The 14,936-nt window shown below is 57.5% G+C and overlaps 1 non-coding gene and 1 pseudogene across 1 annotated transcript; both read right to left on the reverse strand.

The window, feature by feature from the left end:
- Nucleotides 1–46: 46 nt before the first annotated feature.
- LOC142766495 (U2 spliceosomal RNA) lies at nt 47–236 on the reverse strand. Its single transcript, XR_012884551.1, has one exon. It is a non-coding gene; the product is annotated as a U2 spliceosomal RNA (small nuclear RNA).
- A 7,129-nt stretch (nt 237–7,365) lies between these two features.
- Nucleotides 7,366–7,544, reverse strand: LOC142766352 (U2 spliceosomal RNA; annotated as a pseudogene).
- Nucleotides 7,545–14,936: the final 7,392 nt, after the last annotated feature.

Below are 14,936 nucleotides of genomic sequence, written 5' to 3' on the forward strand. Positions count from 1 at the left end.
ACACTCCTTCTATCATTGAATTTATTGTCGAACTCACCCCGCAGGGGGTGAGTGGGCCGATCCCGGAGGTAGTGCAATACCGGGCCAACCCGTGGCGGAGGTTAATCAAGCTTCAAGCACTCCGCCGCATCACAAAAATAAGTTTAATATCTTGGATCCAAATAGGATCCGTATCAGATATTAAGCTGATAAGAACAGAGTGTAAATTTTATTATGTTACAGACAATGCATGGGATGTCTGGAATAAGCCGGACGACATCGTATTGTTCCTGGACATAGCACCGGGATAGCCAGTTGGAAGTGGACGCGGATGGTGGTACCAGGGACGCCAGGATGTAGGTCATCACAGGAACCGCCGGAACAGCAGCGGCTTAGTCAGGGCACCTGGCAGGTGGTGGGCGATGTGGCGACGTAGACGGTGGGTCTTGTCTTGGTCATCGGTCGTCTAGCTGCGTCCATGTCCCACGTGCGCGTGGTAGATGGCGCGGGACGCTGCCACCACCTCGCTCACGCAGAGTTTCTTCATGAGACGCAGGTAGCTGCGGGAGCACAGGCGCTGGAGGACGCGGTCGTTGGCCGGGTCCCAAGCGCCGAGAGCCCCGACGATGACGGCGGCCACCGTTACTCTCTGGTAGCGGCGACGCAGGTAGTCGGCGACGGGTTGGTAGCGTGCGACCTTGTCGTTTCGCGTGTTGGTAAAGGCCTCCGGTGTGTTCTCGAACGGGCAAGCCACGTCGATCACCAGGGCCTCCTCCCCGCGAACCAGGACAAGGTCAGGACGCAGTCCGGTGTCGCCGACCGGCCGGTTCTCGTACGCTACGGTGTAGTCGCGGGCAGCGGCCGTGCGAAGGCGCGAGACCACCGCGTTGTGCCGTGCCTGAGACATGGCGCTGTGCGTCATGCAGTGGCAAAGCACGTGCGGTAGCGTCTCCCTCGCGTAGCCGCAGACCCGGCAACGCTGGTCTCGGTCAGTAGGGCCCCACATGACGGCGCCATTCAGGGGTAGCAGGTTGAGGCGCGCCCGGTGGATAAACCGCCAGTCGGCGAAGTGTGTGAACGCTCCCGTGGAGATGAAATGGGAGCTCGCACGATCCGCCGAGACGCAGGCCATCACCTTTCCCTGGTTCGGTTGGTCATGGAGGGCGTTGTCCCTGACGTGGGCCAGCACATCTCGTAGCGTTCGCATTACCCGGTTCCGCTGTGTTGAAGGTAGCGTCGCGTCGCCGCAGGTGATGGTAACGTTGTCGGGCCGCAGGGACCACGAGACTTGTAGTCTTCGGGACGCCTTACGGGCCTCGGTCCACACGCTGCGCAGCTGGGTTGCCGGCCTTGAGTGGACGACCTGTCGGTCGCCAGAGAGGTACGCCTCCAACTCGAAACGGGTAGCCTCCCATCCGAGGCGGGTGGAGGCGATCTCGTAAGCGTCGGACAGGGCGAGATCCCGCAACGACTGATCTGAAGTCGTCAGGAGCTTGAAAGCGGAGTCGATACGACAGATGTCGTATAACTCCGCTGCCACCGGTATCGCTACTGCTCCTCCGGAGGCGCTCCCGTAGACGTAGTTCGTCGAGGCGTTCACCGGTAGGTAGAGTGTTCGCTTGACCATGGGCCTGATGGCAAGGTCCAACCGGTGCCAATCTGTTTTAGTCAGGGCGCCGCACCTCATGGAAAAGTTCAGAGCAGGGAACACAAATGTCTTGAGGGCGTCAATACGCTGCCAGGGGGCTAGGAGGGACGAAAAAATTGCCGTGGCGTTGCGAATGGCGTCCTCAATGACATTGGTCCCCGCTCGCTGTGGAAGGCGGAAACCCACCGGGCGTCCGAGGTAGCGGAGCGGCTCGGAGTCGCTCAAGGCCGTTACCGGGACGCCGGAGACCCGGAACACGGTTGGCCGCATTCCGACGGGGGTGACGCCGCTGAGGTGCAAGGTCGTACACTTGCCCGGGTTGAGAGATAGCCCGAGCGGTGTTGATAGCGCCTCGACCGTGTCGATGCGTTGTTGGAGAAGAGCAGGACAGTCGGCCAGGGGCGTCAGGTCGTCGGCATAGGCGAGGATGTTGTGGTCGTCGCCCGTGCCTTGGACGCCTCGAACTACGGGGTCTATGACCAGGTTGAAGAGCAACCCGCTGAGCGGGCAGCCCTGGCGTAGACCCGAGTGGATAACGACCGGATCTGTCGTGCCCTCTGCAGCAACGATGACAGTTTGGTTGTCACGGTAGAGGTCCTCGATGAGGGCGGTGAACGTCTCCCCAGCACCGGAACCACGGAGGGCATCCAGGAGGGCTTGGTGAGGCACGGACCCGTAGGCGTTTGCGAAGTCCAGGAGGGCTGCGCAAAACTCCGTGCCACCAGCTCTGGCTGCGTCCATGCGGTGCTGAAAGATATAATTCAGCTCGAAAACGCCGTCATAAGGGAGGAAACCTTTTTGGCACCTTGACAAGACCTGGTGATCCATGATCCAGGCTTGCAGGCGCGACGCAAGACACTTGGCGTACAGCTTGGAGGCAGTACAGCCGAGTGCGATGGGGCGCCAGTTGCCCGGAACAGAGGGATCACCTTTCTTGTAGATGAGAACCGTGCGTGACGTTCGCCATGAGTCCGGGGTGCGACGGTGGTGAACACAGGCGTTGAACAGGGAGGACAGGAAGCGGGCCTCCGGGTCGACGGACCTCCAGTGTTGGTACGTCAGTCTGTCGGGTCCGGGAGCCGTGTTCTCCGACTTCCGAAGCCGGAGGAGAACTTCGTCCGCCGAGAACGACGCCGTGTTGACCGGAACAGGAGCCGCTGGTCGTTGAAACAACGCTGACGTGTCTGCCGTGCGAGGTGACCAAGTGGAGGCCCAATGGTCCTGGATGTCTCGTATAGGTATGGTACAGGACCGTGTGGGACCCTCCATGATCAGGCGCACGGCACGTCGGCGGTTCCTGCGGTAGAGACGCTGGATCTCTGTCGCGTTGTCGGGGTTGACGTCTCGAGCAGGGCGTCCCGGTGTTGCCGGAGGGAGGCGGACAGCTTCCGCAGCCAGAGCAACAGCCTGAGACCATGCCTGCTCACACGTCGCCCATGATTCTGGCGTTGGGGCTGAACGGAGCGTGGCTCGCAAGACGCGGACCTGCTCCGCAAGCAGCATGGTGCGGTCCGTTGGCATCTCCATCGTCGGTGCTTCGACAGGAGTGTCGTGTGCACCGTCGTCGACTTCATCCACGCCAGTGTCTTCCAACCGCTCGGAAAGGGAAGGGGATGAGGAGGAGCGGGAATTGGTCGACAGAGGGCGGCGGTCGACGACGATGCCGGCAGCTGGGACACTCTGTTCGTCCACCGGCTCGTTGGCCGATGCGTCGTCGGAGTCGTCGGTACCGGAGACGTCGGCAAGCTCCGTGGACATCCGTGAGGAAGCCCTTGAAGCCGACGACGTGGAGCCGGGACCGGTACGGCGACGAGAAGACGAGCCGGGCGTGGATGAGACCTCGCCAGTCGTGGACTGGGGACCAGGATCTGGTGGCACGGACGGTGGCGTTCCGGGACCCGAAGGCGATTGCCGAGGCGTAGAAGAGCCGGAGCCAGAAGTTGGAGAGGAGTGGCCTGGCATAGTAGACGTCTCGGAACTTGACACCGACGGAGAACCGGTTGCCGAAGTGCTGGAGGCCGACCCGGTACTGGAAGATGGCGTCGATGTGGAGGAATGGCCTCCACGACGTCTTCGAGACCGGGAAACGGTTGCTCGGGTCTGTGGTGCTGGTACTGCTCGGCAAGTTGTACCGGAAGGAGCTGGGCCGGAGCGTGGTGTGGTTTCTATGCCAGAGGAACTGGAGGTAGTCGCCGTAGGCTGCCGTGGGGGGCGAAGAGGTACAAATGGAGTGGACTCCTCTTGCGCATGCCGTGCCATGGTGTGCCGGGCCAAGGAGCGTTCGCAATTGAAGCTCTTCGGGCAATACCGGCAGGGGTGGTAAGGCTCGTTCGAGGCAGGACCCGGGCAATCGTGGCGGGCGGACAGCGAATTCAACCGGGCATCACAGGCGACGCACCGGTAGAGCCGCTCCGTTGGCCGAACCCCGTGTTTCTGCTCCATGTGGGACCGCCACGCGGACAGTCGGAGCGAGACTGATGTGCGGGCTTGGCAGCCCGCGCAACAGGGATAAGGACAACGAAGGAGCCCTGGCACCGGCAGGTACACTGTCATGATGCCCCGGTAAATGATGGGCGGTCGGGAGCGAGGAGGGCCCGATGCTGCCGCTGAAACGCCAGTAGACGCGGGTGTGCCAGGACGAGGCCGCTGGGCCGGCGGGGGCGCCGGTGTGCTCGTCCCCGAAGGGGGAGCGGGACGCCGCCGACGGCTACCGGAACCCAGGAAGAGCGGCTCGACGGACACGGCAGGTGGCCGGCGGGGGGTAGGCATGGCCAGGCAGGGACTTCTCCAGGTCCTCGTGGACGGACGTCCGGGCAGGAAGGCCGGGGCGACGGCGACAACGTCGGCGAAGTAGTCACGAAGACCGGGGTCCGCTGGTGTCACCAGCAGGCATTGGCGACCGGACCGGGAGTGGCAGGCAAGAAAAGGCTTGTAGACTCTCACCACTCCCGGAGGGCGTCTTCTCCCGCTGGCTTGACTGGGACGCCCGGTCGGTCGAAGTCCACGTCCCCGTGGCTTGATGTCCGGTCCGGTAGGCTCCGACGACGGCGGCGATGAAGTGGTCACGAGGACCGGGGCCCGTGGATGTCGTCAGCAGGCATTGACGACCGGGCCGGGAGTGGCAGGCAAGAAAAGGCTCGTGGACTCTTACCACTCCCGGAGGGCGTCTGCTCCTGCTGGTGGGCCCGCCGCGTCGGTAGATGGCCGGAGACTCCTTCGAAGGTGCAGCAGGGCCGAGGAACCAGGTGGACCCAGGAACAGCGTAGCTCCGTGCGACCAGGGGGGGGGGACCTTCCAGGGCGGCCGGCTCCCCGGGAGGGACCGTTCTCGACCTTTGGCTGTAAAGATCAAAGTGGGAGATCCACGTGTACTACACTTTGATCTTAGCCAAAAGGCCGAGAAGCGATGCAATTCATTAGCACGTAATTAAAATCCATTCTTTCACACCTCGTACTTAGTTCTGGCCAAAAGCCGGGCAAACAGTAGCAAAGCAATTCCGACGTCCACCCATGCACAACCAGCATTGTGCACCGACAGCGGCAGCGCTGGCTTCACGGCATTGCTTTTATCCCCAGTCCGCTTGAAGTTTCTAGTTTCGCTTACAAACATGTTAAAACTGAAACCTTCTTTTTCCCAGAGGTCGAAGCCACGCGTGCTTGCTTGCATGCGTACTCTCTATGCGCCCATGACGTCACACCAAATGCTTGCTGGCGAACATTATCAGGCATGTCGCGAGGGATGCTACAGCATTTGTTTTAAAAACTGATGCATAGTGTACATGTCCAACTCGAGCACCAAAGTCTGGAAGGAAGGAAAAAAAAAAAATGACTGTGCAAAATGTGAATACGTCACCCATCCAACATGGCTTCTACGCCGGCTGCCCAAGCAACGCCTCTGCAACGACGCCCACAATCATCGGCAAAAAGGTGGTGCCTTTGGCTGCTTCAGCACGCTCAACATATGCCTTGCAAGTTCCGACGTGGCGGAACACCGCACCGAGGTCGACGAAGGTCCTGCCGTGAAAGGCAGACCCGGGAATGCGTGCGAAACGTCTACCGCGTGGGTTGTGAAGCCGGTGAATGAAGGATCATGTGGCAGAGGGTGACGGAACGTGAGTGTGCGACTTGACGCTGCGATGTCGTTCAAGCGTTCAACGGGCCGGCAGGTTCTGTCTGTCGTGGTCGAAAACGTCCGAGTTTTGCTGATTCCGAGGGGTAGGAGTGCTATGGTGGCGTGTACGAGGCGCTGGTGCGGCGCTCCGTCGATCGTGCCGGACGGACATGAGGCGGCCGAAGGCGGTCGTGAAGTGGTCGCGGAAATCAGTGGAGAAGTACTCGCCTGCGCTTTTCGTCGAAGACGCGCGACAGACGGTCTTCGGGAGACACGGGTGGTTGCACAAATGCGACCGTGCGTCAACGTGCAGCCATATTCGTGGATTATTTCGCCCCATTACGATAGCTTCGTCACTGCGCTCGCTGGTGTTGCTTGTTTTTGTTGACCTTCACTTGTGGCTCACACCCACTGTGGGGGATTGGCTGGTTTGTTGTTCTGCTTCTTCGACTTCTACATACTCGGCTTAGTGAAGCTGTGAGGAGTGACGAGTGGGTACGGAGGCAAAGCGCGCCCGGGGCGTGATCTCACGCGTCCTGGGGTCCACGTCGCTTCAGGTACGTGCGTGGTGCGTCCGAACGTCTAGTGCGCAATTTTCTTGGAACTTCCAGCAACTGGCAATTCCATTGAGGTGAGCGTGCGAGGATGTTCGTTGTAATTAACGAGAGCCAACGGTGGATGAGCTGGTATGAGATGGTGTTCAGAAATGAAGTGTTTGATCAACAAGGCGATGCCCGCCGTGGTGGTCTGATGGCCGTAAGGTACTCGGCTGCTGACCCGCAGGTGGTGGGATCGAATCCCGGCCGCGGCGGCTGCATTTCCCTGTGCTCAGATTAGGGTGCACGTGAAAGAACCCCAGGTGGTCGAAATTTTCCCATAATCATATGGTGGTTTTGGGACGTCAAACCCCAAAGGTCAGTGGACATAGGAAAAGCACATCGGGGCTTTGCCGCTCCACCGTACAGCAGGTGTGTGCGGAGTGGGTCCTGTGGCGTTCTTTGCGATTTTAATTTGTGATGGGGAATAGTGTAGATGCGTAGACGTGGCGAGAGCACGCGTCTTCAGGTTCAGACGCCGCGTGAAGATGTGAAATAAAAATGCCTTCGCTTGCCACTGCAACTGTAAACAGAAACACCAACCAAACCCCATTTTCTAGAGGCTTTTTTTATTTTTCGTTGCGAAACGGGTGAATTCGAAAAGCGGAAATAGCTTGGCACATACATACACACTTCTACACACATACATACATACACATCGCACATGCATACACATCGTATACACACTTCTAGCTTTCCTCCGAAACAGTAATGATAATTTCCTCAATAGTTTTATTAATATGAGTAGGAACGTTAAAAAAAATAAGAAACTTGAGTATGTACGTGTGAACATAACAAAATAAAAGAGACCCTCCATATATGAAATACACACGGAAACATTTATTTTCCCAGAGCAATCGTAAGTGTAAACACAGCTAGCGCACTCCCTGCACGCGAATACCGCGTCAGCCGGGGCGGCGTGCCGCCACCGTCTCGGACACTCGACGCACCCAAGCCGTTTACCCCGGTATCATGGGTAAATCCGAACACTCCTTCTATCATTGAATTTATTGTCGAACTCACCCCGCAGGGGGTGAGTGGGCCGATCCCGGAGGTAGTGCAATACCGGGCCAACCCGTGGCGGAGGTGAAGCAAGCTTCAAGCACTCCGCCGCATCACAAAAATAAGTTTAATATCTTGGATCCAAATAGGATCCGTATCAGATATTAAGCTGATAAGAACAGAGGTTTTCAAAAATGTTAGGAACATTTCTGACCCAAAAGGAAAAACTTGTTCTCATTTTTTGTTCCTTCAACCAGAAAGGAAGAAGGTGGTGTATCGTGAACTGTGTATAGAGAAGGTGAAAATAGGAAATAGCAGGGGAGAAAAAGTGAAAGGGGCGTGTGTCGTGTAGTATCACCTTTTATTTTTGCGATGTCTTTGGGAGGGTGACTTTGTCAGCACGTGGCCCAGCGAGTGACAGTCACTTTATGGCCACGTGTGCGCAGTACACTTCCCGAGAAGCTGCAATGGTCTCGCTCACTGCAAGCTTCTTAAGTAACCGGAGATATCTCCGGCTGCAGAGTTTTTTGAAAACTCTGTCATTTGCCGGGTCCCAGGAGCCAAGCATGCCGACGACGACTGCTTCGATCGTGACTCTCTGGTAGCGGCGGAGCAAGAAGTCCCGAACTGGTTCGTATTTTCGTTCCTTTTCCAGTCGGGCTGCCTCGAGTGCTTTGAGCCGGTTGTCAAAGGGGCAGGTCACGTCCACGATGATCGCCTCTTCCCCCCTGGCGAGAACGAGGTCGGGGCGAAGGTTGGTGGTACCAACCGCTCTGTTCTCATGCGTGACCGTGAACTTCTTGCTGGCGGCTTGTTTCACCCTCGCCACAATCTTGTTGTGACGACTGGTGTAGGCCATGCTGTGGCGCATGCAGTGACCCAGGACGTGTGGCAGCGTTTCCACTGCGTAACCGCACACACGGCACCGTTTGTCGGCGGATGTGGTCCATGGGTTGGCTCCATTCACAGGTAGGAGGTTCAGGCGTGCCCTGTGGATAAAGCGCCAGTCGCAAAAGCGGGTGAATTTGCCGGAGCGCATGAAGTGGGAGCTGCTCGGGTCTGCGGCGACGCATTCCATTGCCTTCCCTTGATTGGGCATTTCTTGAAGGAAGCGATCGCGTGCCCGCATCATTCGGAAGCGCAGCGTTTTCACCACTTTTCGTCGTTTCTTTGACGTGAGAGTTTCCTCTCCGTCACACGTGATGCTGGTCCCTCCGTCCTCGAAAATTTCCCAGGTGACGTGTAGCCTGCGGGAAGCCTTCCGAGCCTCGGTCCAGACGGACTGCAGTTGTGTCGGCCGTGCCTGGAAAATGCCCTCCGTTTCGCCGCTGAGGTAGCAGGCGAGCTCCTCGTTGGTGGCCTGCCTGCGAATGCGCTTGGAGACAATTTTGGTTAGCGCTTCGAAGGCAAGTTCCCGGACCTCGAGATCGGCTGAGGTCAGAAGCTTGAAGGCGTTGTCCACGCGGCAGGCGTCACTTGTGTCTGCGGCGAGGGGGATTCCAGCTGCTCCGGCCGCTGCGCTGCCGTAGAGGTAGTTGTTTGCAGCGTTACCTGGAAGATAAAGAGTTTTCTTTATCAGGGGCCGGAGTGCGTCGTCTAGGCGGGCCCATTCCGCCTTGCCCACTTGTCCGCACCGCATGGCGAAGTTGAGTGCTGGAAAGACAAAAGTTTTCAGTGCATCAATTCGCTGCCATGGGGCAAGCATGGACTCGAGCAGGGTGCGGCCGACGGAGATCGCCTCATCGACCTTAGAGCGGTCTTGGAGAAGGCTGAACCCGACGGGGCGTCCTAGAAAAGATTGACTCTCGTAGTCACTGATGCGAGGGATCTCTTCTCCGTCGACGAAGAATTTCGTGTCCCTAGTGCCTACGGGAGTCCTACGAGAGAGGTGCAGGCTTCTGCACTTCTTGGGGTTCAGCCGAAGTCCCAGCTGGCCCGCGAGAGCCGCCACGACGTTGATGCGGTCCTGCAGTTTCTTGGGGCTGTCCGCCAAGGGGGTCAAATCATCGGCGTAAGCCAGCACATTGTGCTGCCTCTCACCTCCTTGGACCGCCCGAATGACTGGATCGAGCACCAAGTTGAAGAGCAGGCCGCTCAGTGGGCAGCCCTGTCTAATTCCAGCGGAGATTGTGACTGGGGCCGTTGTCCCAGCTTCGGCGACAATCTGGGTGGCGTTGTCTCGGTAGAGGTCTGCGATGATTGCGCAGAAGTCCTCTCCTGCACCTGCACCACGAAGAGAATCGATTAGTGCGTTGTGCGGAACTGAGCCAAATGCGTTGGCGAAGTCGAGAAAGGCCACGCAAAGGTCACCACCGCCGGCCCGCGCGGCGTCCAGGCGCTCCTGCAGCACGAAGTTGTGTTCAAACACGCCGTCGTGCGGCAGGAACCCCTTTTGACACCTCGAGAGCACGTCATGGTCACACACCCACTGCTGCATGCGGGAAGCTAGGCAACCCGCATACAGCTTGGAGATGGTGTTCCCAAGGGCAATGGGTCTCCAATTCGTGACCTCACTCGGATCACCCTTCTTGTGGATGAGGATGGTCCTCGTTTCCTTCCAGGCATCGGGCACTTGCTTGAACTGGAGGCACACGTTGAATGCTGCGGAGAGAAAGAGACCTTCAGGATCATGTTCTTTCCAATGGCGGTAGGTGATCCTGTCACTGCCGGGGGCCGTGTTTTCGCATCTGCGAAGACGGGCCGCCACCTCGTCGCTGGTGAATCGGGCGAGGCAGATCTCTGTCATGTCGTCCGGGCGAGCCTTGTTAAGGAGCAGGTGGGTGTTCCCTTCCTTCGGCGCCCATGTTTCAGCAAAGTGTTGCTCCAGTCTGTCCAGCGGAATCTCGCAGAGTTTTGTTTCGCCCTGTACGATGACACGAACAGCCCGACGGCGGTTGCGACGATACAGGCTCTGTATCTGCTGGGCGTTGTTCGGGTTGGTCGGGACGCGGGGTTTCCCACCGGCAGGGTTGTCTGGAATTTTCGCCTCCCTCCTCACCGCCGATACGGCCTCCTCCAGGATGGAGAGGAAGTCGTCCCAGCGCTCAGCAGTGGCGGGCTCCCGAAGCAGTTGCCGGATTCGCTGGCTGTGTTCTGCGAGTACGCTTGTGTCGTCGATTGGCCCGGAGAGGGTGATCTCGCCGGGGTTCACTGTCTGTGGGGCGGGGTCCTGTGACTCGCCGCCTGCGTCGTCTATCGAAAGTCCCTCGGGTGACGTTGGGGGTGTGGGGGAGTCGACGCTGTGGGTGACACTCCTGGCTGATGGACTTGGTTGAGGGTTCCCTTGTGCCGTGTCCAAGCTGTGCTGCGGAGCTCCTTGTTGACTGGTCCTCTGAGTAGCGCGGGCTGTGTCTGGATCCTGCTGGAGACGGGACGAAAACCGTGACCCTTCTGGTGGTGACTCCTCCTCGCTGGTTGCTGATGGAATTGTCGCATCCCTGGAGCTCTGGCTTGGAGAGCAAGCTGTGCTGCCTAAGAGAGGAGGGAGAGGGGTAAGGGCCCGGTCCGGTGATGGTGGCCGGGAACGCCGTGGGTTGTCGTGATCCGTGTCGCTGTGCGGTGACTCATGTTGCCTGGGACTCGGCGTGATGGAGGATGCATTTCCAACCTGTGAGAACAGAGAGGCACATGAAGACCTGCTCCTCGCGGTGGCGGCCTCGCTAGGCGTAGGCGATGGGGTGCCCGTAGTTGCCGAAGCCCGGTCAGGGATTTCCTGCAAGTCACCTAGAAGGGGGGAGGAAGGTGTGAGTGCCAGCTCTGTTGGTGCTGGAGAGTCCGGCGTTGCGCTCAGTGTCGTGCTGTCCTCGCTTGGTGATGATCCCGTTGACGTCGTTGAGTTGGAGCTCTGTGACGATCGAAGGGTCATTGTCCGTGTGGCTTGGTTGCCGGCAGCAGCGCGGGGGGGTCGGCCAGTCGGAGTTGCAGTAGGTGCCGCCCTCGAAGTCCTTGAAGTCGTTGGTCCCTCGTTCATGTGCTGTGCTTCCTGTCTTTTGTGTTTGCGCATGTGGTTGTCCAGTCCCTTCCTTGTTGTCATGGTGGCAGGGCATTGTGGACACTTGTGCCTGTTGAGGTCGAGGGGCGACAGCTCGTGTCTACCTCTTGCGATGCAGGAGTGGAGTGTGGGATGCAGCCCAAGGCCGGTCGTGGAGCATAGGGTACAGGTGTATGCCACCTTTACTTTGAGCTCATGCTCATCTAGTAGATGCCGCACCAAGCTTTGTCGCCTGCTTGTCCAGCTGATCCCGGAGTACCGTACCCCACATTTGTCTATGGGGCAGGTGAAGCTGTGTGGGATTGGGAAGAAGACATCAAGGGTCTGTCCCTCCTTGCCTAGCTGGGGTTGGTTTTGGGCATCTCGCGGCCTCGGTGCAGTGGGCGTCCCGGCCTCCCCTGTATTCGGGGGACCTACCTCCTCGGACATCACCTACTGGCGGGCGAACACTTCTAAAGAAAACAGGATTAGCACGGCCGGATGTACCTCATTGTGAGAACACTTAGGCATCTTGTGAAAAAACACTTCAATAAAAGACGGCACTGTACACTTGAGTAAGAAGTAGAATGGTGGAGAGGAGAGAGAGAAAGAAGAGAGGAAAGAAAAAAAAAAAAGGGTGGGGGTGGGGGGTGATCGTCAGCCCATGCTTAAGTGGAGCTGACGACCTAAGACAAAGGGGAAGAAAAGGAGGTAGTGAGTGACCTCCTCCCCCTGGTCGGGGGAGAAGAGAGAAGAGGGGTGCGCTCGCCCAGAGAGGAAAAGGAAGAGAAAGAAAGTGGAAAGAAAAAGGAAAAAAAAAACACGGCGTGCGCACCAGTGAGAGTCGCGGGCTACCAGCTACATGGCGAGTGCAGCTGGCTGCCCCAAGAAGGCAGAAGGAGTACTGACTGCGGCAGCAGAGAGGAGGGTACGAGAAGGAATTAGTAAAGAAGAGAGGAGAAAGCGAGCGAATGAAGAGGGGAGAGAAAAAAAAAGAGGAAGGCAGGAGAAATCGGTTGAGCGGACCCTCTACTGACACGTGTCAGCAAAGGCGCTTCCGAAAAAAAAAAAAAAAAAAGGCGTGCAAGAGTAGAGAGAAAGTCGCCTGGCTACATTGTTAGTGTAGCTGGCAACAGTGGGAGCGGGAGGGGAGCCTTAGCGCGGGCCACGTGGACGGAAAGTAGAAGAGAGGAAAAAAAAAAGACAGAGAAAAGTGAAGAAAGAGGAGAGAGCGGAGACGCTGCTTCCACGTGGTCACCAGCGGCGCTCGCTGGTGTCCAGAGTAGAGGCGCGCTCCGAAAGAAAAAAAAAAAAAAAAGAGCGTGCAAGGAAGGCTTGCGCTATCTTACATCACTTGGGCAGATGATGCAAGGGCCGCTGAGCCAACTAATACACAAGAAAAAGGGTGCTTTTCAGACGGGAAGCTGCCGGCAAGGCCGGTTGGAGCAGCCCGTCTCGCCGAGCACGAGAACCCACCCCCCCAAAGGGGGGCGGAAAAGAAAGGCAAAAAAGAAGTGTTTTAAAGAACTAGCATCTCACCAATGACCAGAGCCAGAAATCCAGGGCAGCAGGAACCAAGTGTCAGCAGGGGGGTCCAAGAATCCGCAGGCAGTCGTTGCTGGTCGCTCGAACAAGCTAAGAAGGCATGCACACAACAACAACACAAGAAGAGACAGAGAAAGACACCGCACTAACCGGGCGGGTGGTCGATTGCTTCTACAAAGAGCAGGAGTAGGATGGACAAGCCAACACTACACAAAGGGAAATTTTATTAACGAGTCACACGTTGCCCTCCACCGAGGGGCTACAACACAAATGGACAATAGGCTCAGGGTCACAAAATAACATGAGAGGTACCGCGACATGGGTTGAAATCACGCAGTAGCAGCAAAGTACATTTTCCAGGTTACAGCCTTATACACCATTTCAAGAGGTGTTTACCATGCAAGATTAACATGTGCATTCATTTAAGAGAAAAAAAATAATTATAATAATAATAATGATACAGAAACATGTGATCAAACACACAGTTGCCTACACATGTGTTGAGAAATTGCACAAGCACAGTGTGTATTGTGGCTAAACAAAAAAGACTCTTGCAAAACACAGAGGGTTATACAATCTCAAGGGGTGAAACAAGCACGCGGACAATAAAAACGAAGATACTAGTTTAAAGTAGAAACGTGGGTTAAGGGGTCAACACCATACCGAGCGGCAGTTTGGTGGAAGAGGGTTAGAAGGGGGTGATGGGGAGGCGCAGCTTGCCATTTTGTAGTACGAAGAACCTCGTGTGCCATCGGCGAAGGAATTTTTCCTCGCCGCTGGTTTCGAGGTCCTCTGACAGATAGTGCCACAACATCAAGCGTATCTTGGCTACCGCGGGGAAGGCTGCCCGTACTGGTTTGTGCCTAGCTTCGGCTAGGCAGCGCCGGTTCCAAAGCACGAACAGTGTGCACGCTACCACCAGTTTGGCGAATGCGCCTCTGTTCCTGGCGAGGGCTGGAGGAGGGCGGATGCGAAACTCTCTCGCCACTATCCGCCACACCGGCTTAGCTGCGGGGCACTTGTGCAGGGCGTGTGTAAGGGTTTCGATGGAGGGGCAATTGGGACAGCGGGCGGAAGGTACGATGCCCAGCCTGTGTAGGCGCTGGCGAGTTGGAAGGACGTCCCAATTCTTCCTCCACGAGAAGTCTGCTACCGGTTTGGGCATTCTCCGCCCATCTCTGCGCGCGTTTTGTTGCCATTTTTGGGACTGCCTGCATTCTTCCTGCGTCAACTGGTGCCGCGCAATGTCCTCCGCGATGCGAGCGGGTGGGGTTTTATCAATATCACATTCGGAGGCGTCTTTCACAAGCATCCGCATAGTGTTTGCGGCGCCCTTGTAAAAGCTCGAGGGAGCTTCCGCAAGCGGAGTGAGGGGGCGCTCCGCATCCAGGAAGGCAGCGTTTGTGCTGCACCAGTAGCGCATGATGTCCCTCCCTGCGTATCCGGGTGTTTGGAACAATGCCCTAGCCGTTTTTAATGCGAGCACTTTGCTAGTAGTGGGCGGGTGTGATAATCCGAGGCCACCCTCGTCCGTCGAAAGGTGTAGGAGGGTGCGGCGTATGGGCGCGGGCTTGCCATCCCATAGGAAGGCACCGATCATTTTCATCAGCCTTGTAGCTGTCTTAGCGGGCATCACGGCGACTCGACTGGCGTAATACGCAAAGGCGCAAATGGTGGTTGTCACTGCCAGGGCTTTTTCGCGCAAAGACATGCCTTTTGGGCTGAGGCGCTCTATCGCCACTTGTGCGCGTTCCAACGCTCGCTGCCAGGTTTTTTCCGCCACGCCGCCACCAAAGAAGTAGATGCCCAGTACCTTGACGGTGTCCACTGCGCGCAGCTCACCCAGGGCCTCTCGGGGGAAGGCGCCAAAGGCGATGGCCTTGCTTTTCTCCATGTTAAGGAGCGCGCCTGAGGCGTCCGCGTAGGGTGCGAACGTCTCCCAGAAAGCCTGTAAGCTTGCCGGGTCACGGACAAACAACGAAACATCGTCCGCATAGGCGAGCACTTTGATTGTGGCCTCCCCCGTTAGTGGGAAGCCCCTAATGCGGTCGTTGTTCATGATTCTTGTCAGCAGCGGCTCGAGCGA

This window comes from Rhipicephalus microplus, chromosome 6 (genome assembly GCF_043290135.1).
Source record: "Rhipicephalus microplus isolate Deutch F79 chromosome 6, USDA_Rmic, whole genome shotgun sequence".
NCBI classification, from domain to species: Eukaryota; Metazoa; Arthropoda; class Arachnida; order Ixodida; family Ixodidae; genus Rhipicephalus; species Rhipicephalus microplus.